Source organism: Castor canadensis, chromosome 11, assembly GCF_047511655.1.
Source record: "Castor canadensis chromosome 11, mCasCan1.hap1v2, whole genome shotgun sequence".
Lineage (NCBI taxonomy): Eukaryota > Metazoa > Chordata > Mammalia > Rodentia > Castoridae > Castor > Castor canadensis.
Window position 1 is genome coordinate 65,028,703 of NC_133396.1, and position 25,828 is coordinate 65,054,530.

A 25,828-nucleotide genomic window follows, 5' to 3' on the forward strand; every position below is an offset into this window, starting at 1 on the left:
ACAATGATACTGTATTTAAAGTGCAGTGCTCTCATCAAATAAATTCCAGGGGCTGAAAGGAGGAGGCATTGGAATGTAGCTTATTTATATGGGATTTTAGAGTATGAAAAGGCCTCTCTTCCAAATAAATGTCAGAATACCACAAATTTTGATAGTAAGTCATCTGGACACAATGCTACTGTCACAAAAATTTATAAAGATTGCCTTTAATCCCCTCAAAGTAAATAGGTCAATTGTTACTTTCTGAATTCATAAATACACTAATAAAGTCAAGTTATAGTGTGATATAAATTTCAAAGCAGAGATTAACATGCATCATTAATAGAATTTGTAGGTAGAAATAATGTAAATTGTTTAATAAAGATTTTATTTACATTCAAAATTTTTAGCAATTGAAAACATTTACTTTACTTTGCCCTGCATAAATGAAGACATAGGAGAAATTTGTTTTGTCATGATCAGCTCTGGGAATAAGAAAAGAGGATATTTACATGCAAATTCGCATGTGTAAATATCTGAAAAACTTTAAGGTATTCTAACAATTACAAAATAACTTGAGTACTTCCAAAAATTAAATATATAAGGGGAGTTTTTAAACTACAATACAAAGTAATTTTTACATCAAAATGAAAGCAGCCTTTTTCAATGAACACAAAATTTCATTACCAATTTACATGGCTGTTTATCTATACAAATTTTTTGTGTATGTAGTTTTGTACATCTTTTATAACTGAGTTATTGACTTGTTATCTCACAGGTGCTGTGCAGTGGTTCCAAACCTCCTAAATCAGTCTTATATGCTTTCTTTACATTCTAGTATAACTATACAAATGCATAATATATTTATGTTCAGAAAGATGTACCTGATATTATTTTTAAAATGTTAATATTAGTGTGACATGAAAATATACACCCAATTGTAGGATTGTCACAGAGGGTAGAAATGTGAAAAATTTGAGAGGAAATATATACAGCAGAAGAGAAATAACCACAATATGGAATATTAAAATGCATCAAACACATGTTCAAAAGCCACTTTGAAGAGAAATGTATGTAGCGAGTTATGTGGAAATTTTGAGACTGGCCTAAGATCACACTGCCATTTACCACAGAAGATTACTTGTAATATGCAAATTTGAAGGGCTAAACTTCACCATGAGAAAGCCAACCAAGCAGAAAATGCATTCCTTCTGCTAGGACTGGCCTAAACTAGAACTTTAATATTTACACAAATGTTAGATATAAGTACAATGATAAAACCAGATGTTGCTTTTGGTGTCCCTGACACATTTACCACCAGGAATCAGTAGATTCTTATTTTTTGTTTCATATTTTATCCCAATTCAACTTAGCACTATTCAATTTCACAAAGCTGGGGAACTTGGAAAAGAACAGTGATCCTGTCCAAAACTGGCACCTGGGAATGCCACTCATGTTTGTGTAAACTGAAGGGAGCATGACCATAGACGAAGTGTCCATGCTGTGTAACCATTCAGAACAGCCTTTGTTATGACATCACAGTTATCTAAAAACTCATGAAATTTGAAAGGGATGAAAGCTACTACCTGGCCAGCATCCAGGACAGTATGTGTAGCAAAGGAGGAAGAAGCTCAAAGAAACTTCCCCTGTGCTGTGGTGAAGACATCTCAGGTAAGTTTAGCATCAGGAATCTGGGCATGTACAGAAGGTCCACTTGGCCACTCTCTACACAGTAGAGTTAGGGGATTCTATTCTTTATATGCAGACTATGCTGCATGACCAAAGGAATTAGAAGGTGACCACAGGGCTCTGGGCTGGTTTGCCATCCTTATCTTCTGCCTTCAGATTCTAAGTGTGAACTAGGCTTAAATCTATGCACAAGCACTTAGACATCAGATCAGCCAAAACCTAGGGCAGCAAACATGGGATTTATATCAGAAGTAGAGGGTATTTCAAAGAAAGGAGTTTTGCTTGGTTTTGGAGGTCTGGGGATGGAAACAAATGCCTTGTGCTAAGTGTGCTTGAGAGAGTCTGCACATATAGACACGGCAGACCTTGAAATAACTGTTTTGCCCAGTTTGGACAGGAACACACTTTTGATAAGGATGGCCTTAAACACACTATGTGTTCCAGGCCATCCTTCAACCCTCTGGCAGCCAGGTTGGCCTTGAACTCAAAGTGAGTCCTAGGTTATCTTTGAAAGCATATATGCCTTGCACAGCCTTGAATTCTCTTTGCAGACCAGGATAACCTTGAACTCACTGTGGCACACAGACTTCCCTTGCAGTCACTGTCATGCACTGGTGACCTGAAATCACTGTGTGGTCCAGACCAGCAGTCTAGGAAGGCCTTCAACATATTCTATGGCCCAGGCAGATTTGGACACACCATGAAACTCTGGTGGCCTTGAAGTCACTATATTTACTTATATGTATAAGGGTGTAATATTTCCTGTCTTATAGGATATGTTATGAAATTAAGTATTTTAATGCAAGAGAGTTTCTTTTTATGAATTAATATTTGGTATTACTGATAGTTTCTGTTTATTAGGTAAATACTAATACATTAATTTGCTATGTAATATTTAGAACACATTGAATATACCAATATTTGTTGTGTTGAATGTATTGTGTGTGTTTGTGTGTTTTGATAGACAGAAAGACTGAGAATAAGAATCCATTGATTCCTGGTGGTGAACTTTTCAATTCCACCTAAGGAAACATCTTATGATGATTGAAGATATACTTCTGAGAGGTGCAGAGAATTATACACGGTAAAATTTTAGAAATTGCTAAAAGAACTGTTAACAGCATGAGGCATTTTTGTCCTCTGTATTAGGAGTCACTTCCTCTCTACCCAAATTATTCAAAGCTTTTGAGCATTTTGGAAATCATCATATATTTTATCCCGATTCAACGTTGTACAATGTGATAAGAGAAAGCTGACAGAGGAATGTGGAGGAGAACATGGATCTTATTGCCAAAAATGGTGACCAGGAGCTGCCACTTAAGTTGGTATAGTCTGAAGGGCGTGTGGCCCCAGATGCTTACACAATGTGACCATTCAGTAAAACATTTTTATAACATTACATTGGTTAAAAATCCTTGAACTTTGAAAGTGCTTAGAAGTCATTGCCTGGCCAGGGGCTATGGCAAAATGGTTAGCAATGGATGATGAACCTGGAGAAATGAACCCCTGTGCTGTTGGGAAGACATACTTGGTATTTTGAACTACGTGAAGCTGGGTAGGTATGGCAGGTCCACATAGCCACTCTCAGAAGAGAAAAGACATGGATACCATGCTCCACATCCCATCATTCCTGTGATGACCCAGGGAGTTGGAGGGTGGTCACAGGGCTCTGAGCTAACCTACTGACTTTTTCTACTGCTTTAAGACGCTTAGTATCAACCAGGCTTAAAATTTCCAGCAGCTAGGCATGAAAATCAGTCCAATGAAGTTCCCTGTCAGCTTTCTGGATCCAGTTTGTACAATGTTGAATTGGGATACAATTTATGATGATTTCTAAAACCTCACTCAAAAGTCTTAATTATAATTTAGGAGTAGAGGTGCAAAAACACTTCAAGCTATTAAGAATTCCTTCAGCCATTACTAGTAGTTTCACCTCAAACATGTGTGTTCCCCTCTGAGAAGTGTATCTTCAATCACCACAAGATGTTGTGTTAGGTGGACCTGAAACATTAACAACCAGAAATCAGTGGATTCTTAATTTGTCTATGTCTCTCTGTTTCTATAACAACACACACACACACACACACACACACACACACACACACACACACCAACACATACCAATGCAAGCAAGGGTATATTAAATGTATGCTAAACATTACTTTGTAAATAAATTTAAGAGCACTAAAAGGGCAGATTCTTCCTCCTTTGCTGCCTATGCTGCCAGAGCTACTGGCCAGGTAGCAGCTGCTGCCCCCTTTCAAAATTCTGTGATGTCAAAAGACATCTCAGGTAAGGTGAGCATCAGGAAGCTAAACAAGTCCACTGGGTCAACATGGCCACTCTCAACATAGTTGAATTAGGGGATTCCACTCTTCACCTCCAGCCAATGCTGCAGTAACTCAAGGAGTCAGAGAGTGGCCACAGGGCTCTGTACTGGCTTATGGTCCTTTTCTTCTACCTTCAAATCCCATGTGTAAATTAGGATTAAATCTCTCGGTAAGAACCTAGGCAATAGATAAGCCTAGGCTTAAGGTGGCCAGCATGGGAGTAATACCAGAAGTAGAAGGTAACTCACCATGGTGAGTTTTGTTGCATTTTTGGGGTCTAAAGATAGAAAGAAATGTCTTCCTCCTCTTGTGTTTGAGCCAGGCTCTTCCAATATAGCCCAGGTAGGCCGTGAAATAACTGTTTAGACCAGTTTGGACAGGAAAACAATTTCAACAAGGACACTTTAAGCACGCAATGTGGCCAGGGCAGCCTTGAAATTACTGTGCAGCTAAAGTGCATTTTTCAGCTCATTGGCAGCTCAAGTGATCCTTCACCCCACTAGTTCATTCTTGAAATCACATGCTCCCTAGGTGACTTTGAAATCTCTGTGCAGACTAGTCTGGTCTTGAACTCAGTGTGTCACACAGGCTGCCCTTGAAGCCACTGTCATCACTGGCCGAGCAGAACTCACTGTGTGGTACAAGGAGGCAGTCCCAGGAGGCCTTGAACCCATTCTCAGGTCCAGTCTGGAACTGGACTCACAGTAAGGCCCCATCTGTCCTTGAACTCATTCCACTTCTTCATCTGTGTAAAGGTACAATATTTCCTTTCACATAGAATATTTTACAATTAATGCAGGAGAATTTCTTAGTATTCAGTAATATTTGATAGTACTGGGAGTTTATTAGATAAATGCTAACAAATAGATTTACTAAGTAATATTTCACATACACTGAATATACCTATGATTGTGCATGTGTTTGTGTGGGTATACATGTGTTGACACAGACAGAAAATGAGAAACCACTGATTCTTGGTGGCTAACATTTCAGGAACATCTAAGACAACATGCTGTGGTGTTTGAAGATAAGCTTCTGAGAGGAGAACTGACCTGTCTTAGGAAACCTACAAGTAATGGCTGAAGGTATTCTCAATAGCTTGAGGTTGGCACTCTCTATTAGGAGTCACTTCCTCTATACTGAAATTTTAATCAAGCCTTTAAAGTTCTTTGGAAATCATCAGGAATTTTACCTTAGCAAAACATTGGATAATTTGGATATCTGCAGCTGAATGTTTAACTTGGAGCAGAACAGTGATCTTCTTGACAAAAAGGAGCTTACCTCTTGTTGATGTAGGCTGAAGGGACCATGGCCACATAGCAAATTCCTACACATGCAAGCAATCAGAAAAATCTATGTTATGATATCACAGTGCATTTAAATTCCTTTGCAGACCAGGATCCTTGAACTCACTGTGGGCACACAGTCTTCCTTTGAAGTCACTGTCATAAACTGGCTGACCTGTGTGGTACATGCCAGCAGTTCAGGGGTGGCTTGAATCAGCTCAGGCTGGAGATGGACTCACCATGAGACCTTGGCTGATCTTGAAGTCACTCCACTTCTTCATCTGTATAAAGAGTGTAATATTTTCTGCCTCATGGATATCTTATGAAATTGTATAATTTAATGCAGTAAGGATTCTTTGTATGCAGTAATAGTTGGTATTACTGAGAGTTTCTGTTTAGATGATAAATTCTAATAAATTAATTTACTAAGTAATATCTAGCATACATTTAATATACACATATTTGTGTTGTTTGTTCATGTGTGTGCGTGTTGTATTTTGATGGAGACAGAAAGACAGAGATAGAGACTAAGAATCCATTGAATCCTGGTGGTGAAAATTTCAACTCCACCTAAGGCAAAATCCTATGATGACTGAAGATATACTTCTGAGAGGAGAACTGACTTCTCCTAGGTGAAACTACTAGTAATGTCTAAATGAATTCTTAAGAGTATGAGGTGTTTTCCACCTCTGTATCAGGAGTCACTTCCTCTGTACACAAATTATAATCAAAGCTTTTTAATTTATAGGAAATCATCAGATATTTTATGCTAATTCACCATTATAAGTCATTGAATTCTTCTCTGTATCTATCTCTATCAAAACATATAAACATACACACAAACATAAACAAATGTGGATATATGCAATGTATGTTAAATATTACTTAGTAAATTAATTTAATTGCATTCGTCTAGTAAACACAACTTGTGGGATTACGTAATGTTACTGAGTATGCAGAAACCCTCCTGTATTATATGATTTAATTTCAAAAACATCTAACCTATGAGACAGGAAATATCATACCCATTATAAAAATGAATAACTGGCAAAAGTTCAAGATCAACAAGGGCCTCATAGTGAGCTCAACATCAGCCTTGGCCTCAGAGTTCATTGAGGTCTCCCTGGACAGCAAACATGTACCACAGAGTAAATTCATGTCAACCAGTGCCTAACAGTGAGTTCAAGGGCATCTTATGTGCCACAGTAAGTTTGAGGCCACCTTGTGCAAATGTGATTTCAAGTAACAACTGGACCTCATTGTGAGTTCAGGGTTAGCATGGGCTCCTGGTGAGATCAAGAAGAGCATGGACTTACAGAGTGACTGCAAGGCTGGACTGGGCTTCATAGTGTGCTTATTGTCATCTTTGGAGAAACAGTATGTTCCACACCACACTGAGCTAAACAGTTGTTTCAAGGCTTGCCTTTGTTGTATTTGGATACTCTATCTCAAGCACATTAAGAAGGCATTTGTTTTCTATCTAAAACCCTAAAAAACCAAGCAAAGCTCCTCTTGTGAAATGAATTTTATTTCAGGAGTCAGTCCATGACGAGTGCCCTAGTCATACCAGATCTGTTGCCTAGTTGCTTGGGGAGATATGTTAACCTCGCTCATGCTTAGGATCAGGAGGCAGAAGAAAAAGTTGGTTAGGAAGTGCAGAGACCTCTGGTTCTCTGGGTCACTGCAGTATAGGCTTGATGTGAAGAGTGGAATAGCCTGATTCTTATGTGCTGAGAGAGACTTTGTGGACCTGCTGTACCTGCCTAGATTCTTGATTGTAAACCACCTGAGATGTCTTCCCCTCACCACAGGGGCAGATTCTTCAAGGTTCTTCCTCCTTGGGGCTCATGCAGCCACAAGCATTGGACAAGCAGAAGCTCCATAGCCCAATCAAAGTTCTAGGGCTCTTAAGCAACTGTGACATCATAAAAAAGGCTTTTCTGCTTTATTACACTGTATAGGAATTTGACCCTGCTCCCTACTGCCTACAAGAACATGGTTACAACACCTTTACACTTCTTTCTGGCAAGAAGATCACTGTTTTCCTACAAGTTCCCCAGTCAGCTTTCCAAAACAAATTGAGCAAAATGGAATGGGATAATATTTCTAGTGATTTCCAAAAGACAAAAAATGCTTGATTATTATTTATCTATAGAGGAAGTGTGTACTGAGAGTGCCAAAACTCCTGGCACTATTTACAGTTCCTTCAGCCATTACAAGTAGTTTGCCTTGACAACTGAGTTCACCTCACCATAAGAATTTCCTTCAGTGTATCTGAAATGTTCAACAGCAGGAATCAGTAAATCCTTATGCTCTGACTCTGTCTCTCTTTATTTATTAAAACATACTGACACATATGCATACATAAACTTACAGGCACACACACATACACAAACATAGGTATATTTAATGTATGCTAAATATTACTTAGTAAATTTATTTATTACCCTTTATCTAGAAAACAGCAACTTCCAGTAATACAAAATATTACCAAATATGAAAGTCATTGTGAATTACATTATTTAATATAATAAAATATCTTATGTGACAAAAAATATTATACCCTTTACACAGATGAAGATTTGGAGTGAGTTCAAGGTCATCCAGGGCCTTGAGTTGAGCCCTGCTCAAGCCTGGGCCATAAAGTGAGTTAAAGGCCACCATGGATTGCCAGCCTGTACCACATAGTGAGTTCATGTAGGCTGGTGTGTGACAGTGGCTTCAAGGGCAACCTAAGTGCCACAGTGAGTTGAACACAATCCTGGTTTGCAAAGAGAATTCAAGTCCACAAATTGCTAATGTGATTTCATGGATAAAGTAATCCTTACTGTGACTTCAAGGCCAGCATGCCAGTGAGTTGAAGAAGGGCCTGGACTTCATGGCTCGCCTGGCCTCATGTTGAGGCTGGCCATGTTGAAACATTATTTCTGTCAAGACTGGACTACATGGTTATTTCAAGGTGTACCAGAGCTATTTTGGGTAAATCTCTGTGAAGCACGCCAAGCAGAAGGCACTTGTTTACATCACCAGACTCCCGAAACAAAAGAAAACTCCTCTCTCTGAAATACACTCTACTTCTGATTCCAGTCCCATGCTGGCTGCCCTGGGTTTAGACAAGCATGATGCCTAGGTGATGGGAGAGAGATTTAAATCTATTTCACCCTTACAACCTTGAGGCAGAAGAAGAAAAGGAAGAAAGCCAGTGCAGAGCCCTATTGCCACCCTCCAACTCCCAAGGTCACCACAGCATAGACTGCATGGGAAGAGTGGAATCCCTTGCCCTTCTGTGTTGAGAGTGGCATGCATATAGGCTGTAGCAGCCCAACTTTCTGATGCTCAATTTATCTGAAATGTCTTCCCCACAACACAAGTGAAGATTCCTCCAGATTCTTCTTCTTTGCTACTCATTCTGCCATAGACACTGGCGAGGCAGCAGCTACTTAACCATTTCAAATTTCAAGGGTATTTAATGAACTGTGATGTTATATCAAGGCTTTTCTGAATGGTTACAGAGTTTAGGTACTTGCTTTATGGCCATCCCCTTCAGTCTACACCAACTTGAGGGACAAAACAGTGGTAACATTTTTTGGCAAGAAGATCACTGTTCTCAAAGTTCCCCAGGTGGCACCAAAGGTCAATAAGCCAGCACAGATTCCTGTGGCTAGCCTCCAACACCCTGGATCACTCTAGTGTTGGCTAGGTGTGAAGAATGGAATCCCCTGATTCTTCTCTGATGCTCTGAGTCACCATGTGGAACTCTGGACCTTCCCAGGTTCTTGCTGCTCAACTTACCTGAGATGTCTTCCCTACATCATAGAGCTTTGAACGGTTGTAGCAGCTGCTACATGGCCAGGGCTATTGCAGCATTGTGCGTCAAAGGAGGAACAACCTGGAGGAATCTGCCTCACCCATGCTCTTAAATTTATTTACAATGGAATATTTAGCATACATTGAATATCCCCATGATTGTGTTTGTGTGTGTGTATGTGTGTGTGTGTTTATGTGTTTTGATAGAAACAGAGACACAGACCAAGAATAAGAATTCACTGATTCAGGTGGTGAACATTTCAGGTCTACCTAAGGGAACATACTAGGGCAATTGAAATTATTCTTATTTGAAGGGAACTCCCATGTCCAAGACAAAACTATTAGTAATGGCTGAAGGAATTCTTAGTAGCTTGAGGTGTTTGTACACTCTTTATCAGGAGTCACTTCCTCTATACTCAAATTATAATCACGACTTAAAGGTTGTTGTGAAATTTTAGAAATTTTGGCCTAATTCAACATTGTTAATTTAGTTGCAGAAAGGTGATTGGAGAACATGGTTGGGCCAATCTGATACATGTTTGTTGAGAGAGATTTGTAAGCTTAGGTCATTTTTAGTATCTGGAGGCATAAGAAATTGTCTGTTAACCAGCCAGTATTTCTGTTGTCACAATCAAACTCCCTGGGTCACCAAAGCAAAGTCTGGAGGTAAGGCATGGATCACTCTGTCTCTGCTGTGCTGAGAGTGGCCATTTAGACCTGCAGTATCAGCCCAGTTTCCTGATGATCAACTTACCTAAGATGTCTTCTGCACACCACAGGAGCATCTTCCCCCATGTTCTTCCTCTTTTGCTGCCCCTTCTGCCATAGCCACTGAACAGGAATCAGCTTCTCAACCCTTGCAAAGTTTCAGGGAATTTAATTCCCTGTGACATCACAACAAATGCTTTTCTGATTGGTTACACTGCCTAAGCACTCGATCTGTGGCTTTGTTCTTCCAGGCTATACTCATAAGGCTGGCAGCTCCTGGGAAACACTTTGGCAAGAATATCACTGCTCACCTCCAAGTTTCATAGTCAGCTTTCTGGAACCAAATTGTACAAAGTTGAATTGGGATAAAATTTCTTATAATTTCCCAAAATGTCAGAAACCTTGATTTTAAGCTAGGTACAGAAGAAGTAACTACAGATATAGAGTACAAAACACCTTAAGCTATTAATAGTTCCTTCAGGCATTGCTAGTAGTTTTACCTTGGAAAAGAGATACCACCTCAGAAATCTCAGAAATTCACTTTCAATCAATATAAGATGTTGCCTTAGGTGTCTAAAATGTTCACTACTATGAATTAATGGATTCTTATTCTCTCTCTCTCTCTCTCTCTCATTCTGTGTCTATTAAAACACACAAAAACACCCAATTCTACATAATGACACACACAAACATGAGTATATTCAATGTATGCAAAACATTACAGAATAAATTAATTTATTAGCACTTATGTAATAAACAGAAACTATCAGTAATACCAAATATTACTACATAAAATAAACATTTTGCACTAAATTATAAAATATCATAAAATATCCTAAGTAAAAAAAAATTATACCCCTTACACAGATGAAGTAGAGTGAATTTAGTGCCATTCATGGCCTCACAGTAAGTGCATCTCCACCCTGGACCTAGAATGACCTCAAGGACATTCTGGACTGCCAGTCTGTGCCTCACAGTTAGTCTAGGTCAGTCAGTTGGTTATAGTTGAGTTCCAGGGTTGCCTGTGTGCCACAGAGAGTTCAAGACCTACCAAGGCAAATGTGATTTCAAGGATAACCTAAGACTCAGTGTGAGTTCAAGACCAGCCTGGGCTGCCAGCAAGTTGAAGAAGGGCCTGGGCTGCATAGTGACTACAAAGCTGACTTAGTTGTCATGGTGTGTTTAAAGCCAGCCATGGTGAAACTGTCTTCCTGTCCAGACTGGGCTACACAGTTATTTGAAGGGCTGCTTGTGAAATATTATGAGATTCTGTCTCATGAAACCCTAAGAGAAGGCTCATATTTCCTTCCCCAGACCACACAAACCTCCTCTTTCGGAAATACCAGCTACTTCTGATATAAATCCAACTTCTGTGTATGGAAACAAATGCTTCCTGGTAGGTATGCTTAATGCAATTCTACTAATTAAGCCCAGGTTGGCCGTGAAGTAAGTAGCCCACTTTGGACAGGAAAACACTCTTTCAACCCACACATACTATGAGGCCCAGACCAGTCTTGAACTCACTCTGTGGCACAGGCCCATATTGAACTCTTTGCCAGCCTAGTCTAGACTTGAAGTCACAGTAGGGCTAGTTTATTCTTGAAAGAACAATCAGCCTTGGTGTCCTCAACTTACTGTGGCACACAGGTTGCCCTTGGACTCACTACCATGCACTGGTCTAACTGATCTCACTGTTGTACAGGTCTGCAGACCAGGGAGACTCTGAACTCACTCTGATGACCTTGCTGGAGTTGGACTCACAATGAGGTCCTTCCTGACCTTCAACTCACTTCACTTCTGCATCTGTACAAAGGGTATAATATTTCCTGTCTCATAGGATAGTTCATGAAATTAAACAATTTAATGCATGAGGCTTTTTTGTATTCAGTAATATTTGGTAGTACTGGAAGTTGCTGTTTACTAGATAAATGATAATAAATTAATTTACTAAGTAATATCTTGCATACATTGAATATACTCTTGTTTCTGTGTATGTGTGTGTGTTTATGTGTGCATGTGTTTGTGTGTGTGTGTGTATGTGTATGTGTATGTGTGTGTATGGACAGAAAGAAAAAGAGACAGAGAATAAGAATCCATTGATTCCTGGTAGTTAACGTTTTAGTCCCCTGAAGGTAACATCCTATCTTGAAGAAGATATATTTGTTAGTGGTAAACTGATCATTTCGTGGTAAAGTAGTAGTAATTCCTGAAGTAATTCTAAATAGCTTCAGGTGTTTTCACATTCTCAATCAGGAGTCACTTCTATACCCAAGTTATAATCAAGATTTTTTAATTTTTTGGGAAATCATTAGATATTTTATCCCAATTCAACTTTATAAAATTTGGTTCAAGACAATTGACTTGGGAACTTGGAGGAAGACAGTGACCTTTCCAGAATGTGCCCCAAGAGCTTCCAGCCATGCTGGTGTAGGTTGAACAGGCTAGGGCTATAGAGCAAAGTGCCTACGCAGTGTAACCAATCACAAAAGCATTTGTTATCATGTCACAGTGGGTTAAAAAGTAAAATTTTGAAATTGCTTAGGAGCTGCTACTTGTCCATTAACTATGGTACTGTGAGCAGCAAAGTAGGAAGAATCTGGAGGAATCCTGTTCTGTGGAACATTTCAAATAAGTTGAGTATAAGGGAGCTCGTCAGGTACAGCAGTTACGTATAGCCACTCTCAGCACAGCAGTGAAATGCGATTCCACTCCTCACATCCAGCCTATGTTTAGGTGACCCAGGAATTGGAAGGGTGGTCACAGGCCTCTTTACTGGCTTACTGAAATTTACTTCAGCCTCTACTTTCTAAGCATAAACTAGGCATTAAGCACTTTCCCAGAACTATGCATTGGATTGGTCAAACCAAGATAGTCATCAAGGACTGATATAAGAAGGAGCAGAGAATTCAGAAATGCAGGTTTATTTGGTTTTTGTTATCCATAAACGTGTGCCTTCTGCTAGGCATTCTTGAGACAGACTCTCAAAGTATAGCTTAGACAGACCATGAATATCTGTGTTGCCCAGTCTGCACAGGTACATACTACTTCACCAAGGCCAGCCTTCAAGACACAATGAGATTCAGGCAAGTCTGGAACTCATTGTGCAGCCAAAGAAAGACTTCTAACTGGCAGCCTAGGCTGTTCTTGCACTGACAGTAAGGCTAAGTTTATCCCTGAAATCACATTAGCCCTGAGTGGCCTTGAACTCACTGTTCAGACCAGATTTGCCTTGAGTTCACTGCCACATATAGGCAGCCATTGATCTCACTGTCACACACTGGCTCATATGTACTCACTGTATGATATAGTCTGGCAGTTCAGGAAGGCCTTGACCTCCCTCCAAGTCCTAAGCTGGACTTGGATTCACCGGGAAGCTCTGGCTGACTTTTGAGCACACTTCAGTTTTTCATCTGTATAAAGGGTATAATATTACCTATCTCATAGGGTATTTTACAAAATTAAATAACTTAATTCAGGAGCGTTTCTTTGTATTCAGCAATAATGGTAGTACAGGAACTTGCTGTTTAGAAAATAATTGCCAACAAATTAACTTACTAAGTAATATCTAGCATATATTAAATATAACCATTTCTGTGTGTGTGTGTGTGTGTGTGTGTGTGTGTGTGTGTTGAGAAAGACCAAAGGGCAGAGATGGAGGTAAGAATCCACTAATTTTTGGTGGTGAACATTCCAGTTTTCCTGAAGGCAATATCTTATGGTGATTGAAGTTATAATTCTAACAGGTAAAGGGATTTGACCAACATAAAACTATTTAGAAAAAATTCTAAATAGCTTGAGGTTTTTGCACTGTGCATCCAGTCTAGTCTTCTACTCACCCTTCATATCCAAACTATGCTCTTGTGTCCCAGGGAGTTGGGGCATGTTCACAGGTATCTGAGCTGGTTTTCTGACCTTTATTCTCCCTCAAAATCCTAAGTGTGTACTAGGCTTAAATCTCTCCCCCAGCAACTAGGAATCTAATTGGTCCAAAGCTAGGGCAGACCTTATGGAACTGATAACAGAAGTGGGAGGATATTTCATAAAGAGCAAGTTTGTTTCATTTTTGTAGTCTGGGAATGGAAACATGTGCCTACTGCTAAGTTTGCTATATCTCCCAATATAGCCAAAGCAGGCCTTGAAATAGCTGTATATGCCTGTCTAGACAAAACACATTGTTTCACCAAGGCCAGCATTAAACACACTATGAGGCTCAGGCCAGACTTAAAATCTTTTTGCAACATAGGCCCTTCTTCAACTCACTTGTACAGCCTAGTCTTGAACTGACAGTGAGGTTGAGATAATCCTTGAAATCATACTCTCATTGGAAGTCCTTGAAATCTCTGTGCAGACCAGGCTGACTAGAACTCACTGTGGCACACAGGCTGCCTTGAAATCACTGTCACTCACAGGCCATCCTGAAGTCTTGGTGTGGAAAAGACCACCAGTCCAGGGAGGTCTTGAACTCAGTATGAGATCCATGTTTCAGTTGAACTCATAATTATGAAATTGGTTGATTGGGTAATATCTGCACTTCATCTCTGTAAAGGTTAAAATATATCCTGTCTCAAAGGATGTTTTTCAAATGATATAATGAGGAATGACTTTATGATATTCAAAAATATTTGGTAATACTGGAAGTTTTGCAGTTTACAAGATAATGCTAATAATTTAATTTTGCAAGTACTATTTAACTTACATTGAATAAACCCATGTTCATGTGTGTGTGTGTGTGTGCATGCATGTGTGTGTGGGTGTGGGTGTGTGTGATTTAGTAGAGGTAGAGAATAAGAATCCACTGATTCCTGGTGCTGAACTTTTCACGACGACTTCACGAATCATTTAATGTGATTGAAGGTCAAATTTGCCCTGAATGGCCTTGAAATCATTGTGCATAGTAGGCTGGTCTTGAAAAAATTAAGACAGGCTGGTTGCCCTTGAACTCACTGTCATACCCTGGCCAATCTTAACTCATTTTGTGAGACAGGTCAACAGTCCATGAAGTCCTTGAAACCACTTTGTGACCCAGGCTGGACTGGGACTCACCCATGAGACCCTGCCAGCCCTTGAACTAACTCCACATTTTCATCTGTACAAAGCATATAATAATTCCAGTCTTATAGAATGTTTTATGAAATTAAATAATTTAATACAGTCAAGTTTCTTTGTATTTAGTTACATTTGACATTACTAGAAGTTGTTTGGTACATAATGGGAATAAATTAATTTAAAAATTAATTTTAGCATATATTGAATGTGCCAATATTTGTGTATGTGTGTGTGTGCATGTGTGCTTGATACAGAGAGAGAGACAAGGAAAGACAATAACCATCCATTGATTCCTGGTGGTGAATATTTCTTGTCCACCTAACATCACATGGTGATTGAGAATACAATTTTGAGAGATGAACTGATTTGTGTAATTACAACATCCAGTAATGACTGAAGGAATTCTAAATAGCTTGAGGTATTTTTGCATTCTATACCAAGATCAATTCCTCTATCCCCAAATTATAATAAAGACATTTGAGGTTTTAGGAAATCATCAGAAATTTTATACCAGTTTACCTTTGTAAAATTTGATTCCAGAAAAAGGGGAACTTGGAGGAGAATGGGGATCTTCTTGCCAGTAAAGAGATGCCAGCCATGGTGATGTAGTCTGGAGGGTGCAGGGCCATGGAAGTGCCTACACATTGGAAACAACCAATCATGGTTGCTGTGATATCAGAGTGGGTTAACAACTCTGGCAACTTGAAAGAGCTGAGGAACTGATGCTTGGCGAGTGGCTATGGCAGAATGGGCAGCAAAGGAGAAATAACCCTGAGGAATGTTCCCTGGTAGTGTGGGCATACATATCAAGTAAGATGGACATCAGGAAGATTGGCAGGTTCAGCAGGTCCACATGAACACTCTCAGCACAGCAGTGTTGGGGGATTCCGCTCTTTAAATGCAGTCTATGCAGTACTCACCAAGGGAGTTGTAGGGTGGCCACATGGCTCTGCACGAGCTTATGAAACTCTTCTTCTGCCTCATAATCCTGGGTGAAGTATGGTTAAATCTCTCCCCTAGCACCTAGATATCAGATGTGCCCAAACTTAGGGCAGACAACATGGCACTATTATAAGAAGTAGAAGGGTTTTTCAGAAACAGTTGATTTTTTTGGTGTGGGAGGCTGGGGATGGAAATAAGTGCCTTTGGCTTGGCATGCTTCAGACTGAGTTTCCCAATATATTCTAGGAACTGTGTACATAACTGTGTAGCCTAGGCTGGAGATGAGCACACAGTTTCACCAAGGCTAGCCTTAAGCACATTACAAGGCCCAGACCAGGCTTGAACTCAGTGTGTGACACTGTACCCTGTTCAACTCATTGCCAGCAGAGGCTGGACTTTAACTCATAGTGAGGCCTAGTTTATCCTTCAAATAACTTTTGCTCTGAGTGGTACTGAACACTCTCTGCAGACCAGACTGGCCTTGAACTCACCATGGCCCAGGTTGCCCTTGAGATCACTGTCACACATTGGGTGACCTGAACTCACTCTTTGGTATAGCCCAGACATCCTGGGAGTCCTTGAACTCACTATGATACCCAGGCTGCTGTTGGATTCACCCGGAGGCCTGGCTAACATGAACTCAGTCCATTTCTTCATTGTGTAAAAGGTTTAATATTTCCTGTACCACAGGATATTTTATGAAATTAAGTAATTTACTGCAGGGAGTCTTTGTAGTCAATAATATTTGGTATTACTGAAAGTTGCTATTTACCAGGTAAATGCTAATAAATAAACTTACAAAGTAGAATTTAGCATAAATTGAATACATCCCTGTTTGTGTGTGTATCTGTGTGTGTGTATGTGTTCGTGTGTGTTTTCATACAGACAGATTGACAGAAATAGAGAATAAAATTCTAGTGATTCCTATTGGTGAAATTTTCAGGTCCACCATAGACAACATAATATGGTGATTAAAGATGTACTTCTGAGAGGTGAACTAACTTGTCCAACGTAAAATTACTATTAATGGCTGAAGCAATTCTAAATAGCTTGAGGTATTCTTGTGCACTGTATATCAGTTTCACTTCCTCTATACTTAAATTATAATTGAGACATTGGGTTTTTAGGATTTCCTTAGAAATTTTATTCAATTCAATCTTATACAGTTTGGTTCCAGAAACTTTATCTGGGAACTTGGAGGAGAAGAAGATCTTCTTGCCAGAAGGTGTTGCCCAGAAATAGCCGGACATGTTGATTTAGCATGGAGGGGGTGAAGCCACAAAGCAAGTGCCTATGTAGTGTAATGAATCATATAAGTCTTTGTTTTGACTTCACAGTGAGTTCACACTATGGAACTTTGAAAGGGCTCAGGAGCTGCTGCCTGACCAGTGACTATGGCAGAATGGGTAGCTAAGGACTAACAACCTGGAGAAATCTACCCCTATGGTTTGGAGGAAACATCTCAGGGAAGTTGAGCATCAGGAACATGGAGAGTTACACCAAGCCCACATGGGCACTCAACACAGCTGTGAGGAGATTCCACTCTTCACATCTAGCCTATGCTACAGTGAACCAGGGAGTTAGAGGGTGGCAACAGGGCTCTGAGCTGTCTTACCACCCATTTGTTCTACCTCAAGATGCTAAGCATGAACAAGGCTTAAATCTTCTTCCTATCAACAAGGAATCAGATTGGCCCAAACCTAGGAGAGGCAGCCAGGGACTGACATCAGAAGTAGTAGGTAGTTAAGAAAGAGATGATTTCTTTGGTTTTAGGGGCCTTGGGATGGAAAAAAATGTCTTCTACTAGGCATGCTTGAGACAACTCTTCCAATATAAGCCAACTTGGAATAAAGTTGTAGCCCAGCTTGGACAGGAACACACTTTTTCACCAAAGCTAGACAAAAAACACAGCATGAGCCCAGGCCATCCTTGAAATCACTTTGTTGCACCGGCCTTTCTTCAACTCCCTGGAATCCCTGGCTGGCCTTGAACTCCCAATGAGCCCTAGGTCATCCTTGAAATCACATTTCCCCATGTGAGCTTGAACTCACTGTGTAGTCCAGGCTGGCCTTGAGCTAACTGGGACACACAAGTTTCACTTGATCTCTCTGTCATATACTTGTCATGTTTGTATGGATCTCACTGTGTGTTGCAGGCAAGGAGTCCAGGGAGACCTGGAACTCACTCTGAGACCCATGCTACAGTTGGACTTCCCATGAAGCCCTGAATGACCTTGAACTCACTCCACTTCATTATCTGTATAAGGGGTATAATATTTTCTCTATCCTAGTATATTCTATGATATTAAGTAACTTAAGGCCAGAAGGTTTCTTTGTATTCAATTATATTTGGAATTAGTAGACATTGCTGTTTAGTTAATAAATACTAATAAATTAAATTTACAACTTAATAATTAGCATTCACTGAATATGTTTATGGTTTGTGTGTGTGTGTGAGTGTGTGTGTGTGTGTGTGTGTGTGTGTGTGTGTTTTTATAGAGACAGAAAGACAGAGAGAGAAAATGAGAATCAACTGATTCTTATGGGTAAGGAACATTTCAGGTCTACCTAAGACGACAAGATGTCTTAGAAGATGTACTGCTGAGAGGTGAACTGAATTATTCAAGGTAAAACTACTAGTAATGACTGAAGGAATACTAAATAGTTTGAGATATCATTGTACTCTAAATTGGGATCACTACCTCTATACTCAAGATATAATGAAGGCAGAAATTTTATTTCAATTCAACTTTGTATAATTTGATTCCAGAAAGCTTACTGGGGAGTTGGAGGAGAACAGTAATCTTCTTCGAAGAAGGTTGTTGTGCCCAGAATGTGCCAGTCATGTTGGTGTACACTGCAGGTTTAGAGCCACAGAGCAACCGCTAAGCATGTATCCAAATAAAAAAGACTTCATTATAATGTCATAGTGTGTTAAAAATGGTGAAACATTGAAGGGGCTGAGAAGCTGCTGCCTGAAAAGTGGCTATGGCAGCATAGGTTTCAAAGAGGAAGGACCTTGAGGAGTCTTCCCCTATGGTTTGGGGAGACATCTCAAGTAAGATGAGCATCAGGAATATGGGTAAGTACAGCAGGTTCACATCACAACTCTCAGCACAGTAGTCAAAAGAGTCCACTCCATATCCAGCCTATGCTGTGTTGCCCAAGGAATTTGGAATGTGGCCATAGGGCTCTATGCTGGATTGCTGACTTTTACTTCTTCATCAAGATCCTAAGTGTGAACTTGTCTTAAGTTTCTCTTCCAGCATATAGGCATCAGATTGGCCCAAACCTAGAGCAGCCAACACCAGAGTGATATCAGAAGTAGAAGAGTCTTTCATAAAGAAGACATTTATTTGCATTTGGGAACTTGGGATGGAAACAAGTATGAAACAAGTATGTTCTGCTAGGCATTCTTGAGACAGAAGGTGGCACCTAGCAACTGGACCTAGGTTTAGGCCGATCTGATGCCTATGTCCTGGGAGAGAGATTTAAGCCTGTTTCATGCTTTGGATCTGAGATGTCTTCCCCACAGGAGAGGGACAGATTCCTTCAAGTTCTTCCTCCTTTGCTGCCTGTTCTCTCATAACCACTGGTCAGGTAGCATACCCTAAGCATTTCCAGGATTTTTAACACACTGATGTTATAAGGAAGGCTTTTCTGATTGGATACACTGTGTAAGCAGCTCCAACAAGCCTCCACCAACGTGGCTGGCAGCTCCTGGGAAGCACCTTTTATGAGGAGATCATTGTTCTCCAAATTCCACAGTCAGCTTTCTGGTACCAAATTTTACAAAGTTGAATTCATATAAAGTTTATGATGATTCCCAAAAAGTCAAAAGCCTCGATAATAATTTGGGTGTAGACAAAGTGACTCTGGATAGAGAGTCAAAAATACCTCATCCTATTTAAATAAATCTTAAACAATTACCAGAAGCTTTACATAAGACTAGTCAGTTCATTTCTTAGCAATATATCAGAGTGGACTCTTATTCTCTCTCTGTTTCTCTGTCTATCAACACACACACACACACACACACACACACACATACACACACACACAAGCATTGGTACATTCAAAATATACTAAATATTACTTAGTAAATTAATTTAGTAGCATTTATCTAGTAAAGAGCAACTCCAAGTAATACCAAATTTTACTGAGTATAAAAAATCTCACTTTTATGAACTTATTTAATTTCATAAAATATCCTATGAGGCAGGAATTATAACCTTTATACAGATACAGATGAAGAAGCATAATGAGTTCAAGGTCAGCCTGGGCCTCGTGTTCAGTAGAACAACCAGCCTTGGTCTTGGAGTGTGTTCAAGGCATTCTTGAACAGCTGACCTATACCACATTGTGAGTTCAGATCAGTCAGTTCTTGACAGTCAGTTCAAGGGCAGCCTGTATGCTAGTCTGAGTTCAAGGCCACCTGATCTACAGAGTGAGTTGAAGACTCTAAAGGGCAAATGTTATCTTAAGGATGACCTTGGTCCCACTGTAGGTTCAATGAGAGCCTTGCTTGCAGTCTATTTAAGAAGGCCATGGGCTAGACAGTGATTTCAAGGTTGGCCTGGGCAACATAGTGTTCTTAATGTCAGTTTGTTCAAACAGTGTGTTCCTGTCCAGACTACCACACACAGTTATTTGAAGGCATGTCATGGCTACTTTGGAGACTCTGTCTCAAGTAAGCCTGTCATGAGGTACTTGTTTCCATCTGTTGACCACAAAAACTAGACAAACATTCTCTTCATGAAATACAATTCTGCTTCTAAATATCAGACTCACGCTGGCAACCACAGTTTGGGCCAATCTGCAGCCTAAGAGATGGGAGAGAGATTTAAGCCTTGCTCACATAGGCTACAGAACTATGTCAGAGCTATTACAACAACACTGATCCATTATTCTAAGACCTGTGAGGCAATGAACACCCAGAGTTTTACCTTGAAGCTTGCCAAGAGATTTTCTCATAGTCTCCTAATGTGTCAATAGTGAGTGCCTCCAACACCTCTTTCTGCCTGAATGCAGACTGACCTAGCATTTATGAGACGATAGTCTTATCAAGTGCAAATCCCAGTGCTGAGAGCAAGAAGTGTTGTGTGCAGAAATCCTGCAATTATATGATACAACAGCCTATGTGCCTGTGTGTGCTTATCTTTTGGGCTACCTAAAAATCATTCCTTGCATCCTGAGAGAGCCAGTTTAGAAACCCATGTACTACCATCCTGTGCTTGACCAAAGCCCAGAAAGCCTCATTTGGATTATACGGCTTGGTGATTTCTACCAGAAAGTGAGGAAAAAGAACAAAATGATGAACTCTAGCACAAAGAGATGGTAACACAAGAGCTAAGAGCTGGTAACACTATGAATTCATAGTGCCTGAAATTCTTGGAGAAAGATTAGAATGGTGAATAAATGGGTGTGGCAGCAAGCTCCCAAAGATGATTCCAAACTAGTCTAACCACATAGTATTGTGCAACCCTTTCCCCAATATATAAATGTTATAATGGAGATCAGACATATGCAGAAGAAAATTTATATGCTGCTACTTAAATAAGGTTCTAAAAAGACTCTATGTAGCTAGGCAGGGTGGCACATGCCTATAATCCTAGCAGTTAGTAGGCATGAACAGGAGAATATTGAGTTCAAGCAGAACCAGGGCTACACAGTGAGACCCTGACTCATTAAATAAACAAACAAACAAACAAACAAATACTCCACTTTATCTTGGGTGCAATATCTCTTGATTCATTCATTCCACAGGAAGCCAGCTGCGATTTATGGGCATGTGGAAGAGGCCCACTGAGGAAATGAGTCCACTTAGGAACAGCAAATGAGGGAGCCTTGAATTAGAAGGTGGCTCAACCCTAGTCAAGCCTTCTGAGGTAGCCAATGAAGCCAAAAGAAAACTGCAACTTCATGTGATATATTGCATCAGAACTAGCCAGATAAGCCACTTTTGAATTCAACACCTTCAGAAACTATCAGATAATAGAAAATTTCATCAAGCAAGTAAGTTTTGAGATAATTTATTATAATAGTTGACTTATGTAATCAATGAGCCTTAAAAGTTCTATTAACTAATTGGTGAGCATAGAGTTTACCTATGATCTCACTTTTTGGTATTGAAATGAATTGATATGACCTCCCCTGTCTCTGCACATGTAATCAATCTATGAAAGCTGATATGTCTACTCCCAACTTCCTACACAAGCCTTGTGCCTACCACCTTTAGACAAGTTAGTCCTGGTCAGATATACTCCCCATTTACTTCGTTTTACTTTTTTTTAAGATAAATCTTTTTCCCCATCTCAAGAAAAAGTCTTTTAGAAAAAGAGTATGGAAATTAACAAATGAATCCTATTTAAAAAATTCATATTTCCCTAAATGAAACAGTATAATGCATTAGCTAAAATTGTAGGTTATGTGTCAAAGCATCTTAGCTTTATAACATGATTAAAGACGTCAGATTCACATGACTTAATATCTATGGTGCTTACTTTATTTCTATCAAGAAAGCAGGTATATGACTGCCACCATTGTATCCAAGGCAAAACGTAAATAAATCCTCTAGTTCTAATTTATTTGACTTAGAAAAATTACAAATTTTGAGGACACACAGCTGGGAAATCTATTGTTATTTTCCTACTAGTTTTGCTGTAGATAATACCTCTGAAGTCACCTAACAAGTTACAAATATTCTGTGGAAAGTCACACAGTACTAGCTCGTACAATGGCAATTACCTTTCAGTATTTTTCCTTGTTCTTCATGGGGCAGTTGCCTTCCTCTGTTTTCCAGAGTACAGTTGCCTTTTATAGTATAATGATCAACTGTAGCATTAAATATTCTTGAGGAAAAAATTAAAAATGTACAGTGGTGGCTTTCTAATCAGCAACTTTTCTTTAGATTCACAAAATGGATAACATCAGTAAATTACAGGTAAAAACAGAGTTCACATCAGAAAAGCAGACCACCCAAAATTTATAACTATTTTGGTAGCTGTCTATCTGGTATACCTACTTAAAACTTCCTACACAAGCCTTCTGCCTGCCACCTTCAGACAAGTTAGTCTTGGTTAGATATAATCTCCATCTTCTTTGGTTTGCTATCTTTCAAGATAAATCTTTTTCTCTGTCTCAATAACTTGTTCCCACATCACTGGCCTTTCGAAATGGCCAGGAGTGAACTTGAATTTATGATAAAACTACCATCAATTTCTCCGTTGCTTAAGGAAGAAATTTAGAGGGCTCCAGAATTGTTTCAACCAACAGTTCATTTTGATTTACTATACTCATTCAGATTCCCTCAGGAAACTCTACACAGCAATACTTCAGTGCAGTACAGAAGACAGAACAACAAACAAAGACACAACTGAGGTACTTTTTATAGAGCCCTCACACTTAGCTTTCAAATGTGTGCTGAAACTTTAAAGAGCTTCAGATAGACCAGGAAGGTGAAATTCACATCCTTGAAGTAACCAGAGAACAAGAGTAGGATGATTTACACATTCTTAAAATATTTTATAGCCAACCGTCTACCTAACATGGACATTGGGAATATTATTAGTATCTCATACTTAACCAGAAAAGAAAACATATTACCTTTCACACAAATCTATCAATCCAATGTTCCTTAAACTGGTAAAAAAATCACTTTAACTAAGCACTATCCAAATCAAACTAGGCTCTCAGGAAGATTTAATTATGGTCAAGGGGCTGCAGTAGAGTCCAGGAAGACAGATATTAAAAAAGCAAGCATAAAACAAACAGGGCATTACAATATGAGAAAGAGGCCAATAAATGAGTTTCAAATCCTTTAAAAGCCTTAAGGATTTCAGACCTGTAGAACTCTTGAATGGGAGTGGGACTGGAGTAACAAAACTGGCTGTGTTTTTTAAATACTCATGGCTACTGGTGGGGCAAGGCATGAGAAGCCAGGGCGGCCCATTCTCCGAGAGGTTTTGCTCAACCCAGCCCTAAGCTAGGGATGTACTGCATTGAGGTGGAGGGACAGCTGTGATCCCAGAGCTGAGATTAGGAAAGGGAATGTGTGAAGAAGCATAGGACACACACCCCCTTCATAAGGCCAGGACACTGTCAAAGCCGCTTGGTCAGCACAGGGGCTGCCTGTGCTCTCGTGTCCAAGTAGCCAGAGTGAGAGGCTTGTAGTACCATGAAATCCCTGCAGCTTCTCTTATGGAGTCTCCTTCCCTGCTGTCAGTGGCTTCCACAGTACCTGTTGATGTATCCTCAAGGAGGGATGCAGGTGAAGTCCTTTGTCACAGTGTCTCCATAGAACCCAGAGCTGCTGTCAAAGACAATAGTAATGCCATTTGTTTCTCTGTATGCAGGTCTATGAGGAATTGGGATTGGATGTCTGCTGAGAAGCTGGTTGTGCTTCTAAGGCTGTGTAACCTGAATGGTCAGGAGGACTCATTGTGGCATGTCTGATCTCTGGCATCCCTTGTGACTACTGCAAGGCATGGGGTCAAACTGAGAAGAGTGAAACCAGTGGCAGTAACCCTGAGCCCATGAGGTTCTGGAGCCAGACAGAATTCATGGCCAATGTGAGCTTCCTGTCCACAGGGAATTGTTTTCCCATAGTGCCCAGCAATTGCTATTGTTAGTTAAGATCTCTTTTCAGGAAAATACTAACTGAATGACTTAAGGAACTTGAACAAGCAACTGATCCTGAACTCCATCTGCAGCCAATCCACTAAAGCAGTCTGCTCGTTTTCCAGCTTGCAATGAACTAAGAGGAGATTTTATTGTTTCTCAATTACTTGAAAAAAATCTAAAGGAGAATATATTTTGTGGCATATGGAAATAATTATCCAAAATTCAAATTTCAATGTTCTTTAAAAAATGTTTTGGAGCACAGCATAATCATGCCTTTAAGTAACTGCCTGTGTTTGTTTTCCTTATGACACAACAAGTTATATTAACGGCAAGAGACTATAAACAATATTTACTATTGATGCTTTAGAGAAAAAAATTTGTTCAGTTCAATTGGTAGCTTTTGCCATGTTAATTGACTAATTCTTCTAGATCTTAGTCTACTTTAGTAATATGTTTTTAAAAACTTTTTGGTTTTTTAAGCAATGATATTATTCTTTTCTCCCTTTTTTCCTCCACTCTATTATTTTCTTCCTTCTTATCTTTTTCTTTGTTTATCCTCCTTCAACTTTTTAAGATGAATGTCACTTTTGTTTCAAAACTCTTATTTTTCTTTCATGTAGTGTCATAAATTTACATTTAAGTACAAATTTAAATGAGTACCACAACTTTTTCTTGGTGACGTTCATTTGCCTTCAGATCCAAGTATGCCCTAACATTCTTCTCTTTTTTTAAAACAAGTGTTATATAAAAATGCTATTTAAAAAATCTATGTAACTTTTATAAAGCTATTTCTTTATTAATTTATGATTTAATTGCATTATGTTCCCATCACATGGTCTGAATATTATTGGTTCCTTGCATTTGAGGTTTATATATGTAGATGTAGAAAAGATATTTAATATATATTGTATGCATTTTAGTTCAAATATACATCAATAAATATTATTAACTAAGCTCTGGCTTTAGTAAAATTTTATTAGTTTTTTCCAATAATGTTCTTTCCCTGATTCAAATTCCCAATCCATTAAGTGAATTGCACTTAGTCATTCTGTTTTCTTAGCTGACTCAGCTCAGTGACATTTTCTTAAACTTCCCTGGATTTTCATGCATTTGACAGTCTTAAGTAGGAACTGTCAGGCATTTTGCAGAATGTCTCTGAACTTGCATTACATGTTTTTCTCAACTGTTGGAACACTATCAAAGATATGTTGTTTGCGTCTTGTCACCTCTCAAGGACCCAAGCTATCAATATGACTTCTTACTGATCTCTCCAAAATAAATCTACTTTCTTTGGGAGCAAGTGTCCATTTTACAGATAAGTAAACTGAGATGCAGAGAGGTGAAGCTGATATTCCAAGTTCTTTTACTGTGAAGGAATAAGGGACAAGTTTCTAGTTTATTTTGGCATGTGTTAAAAGCT

General features: G+C 39.3%; 1 long non-coding RNA gene across 1 annotated transcript; it reads left to right on the forward strand.

Moving 5' to 3' along the window:
• The first annotated feature begins 1,527 nt into the window (after positions 1-1,527).
• On the forward strand, positions 1,528-25,236 carry LOC141414072 (uncharacterized). Its single transcript, XR_012439169.1, has 3 exons — positions 1,528-1,650; positions 21,553-21,801; positions 24,141-25,236. It is a non-coding gene; the product is annotated as an uncharacterized lncRNA (long non-coding RNA).
• The last annotated feature ends 592 nt before the right edge of the window (positions 25,237-25,828 follow it).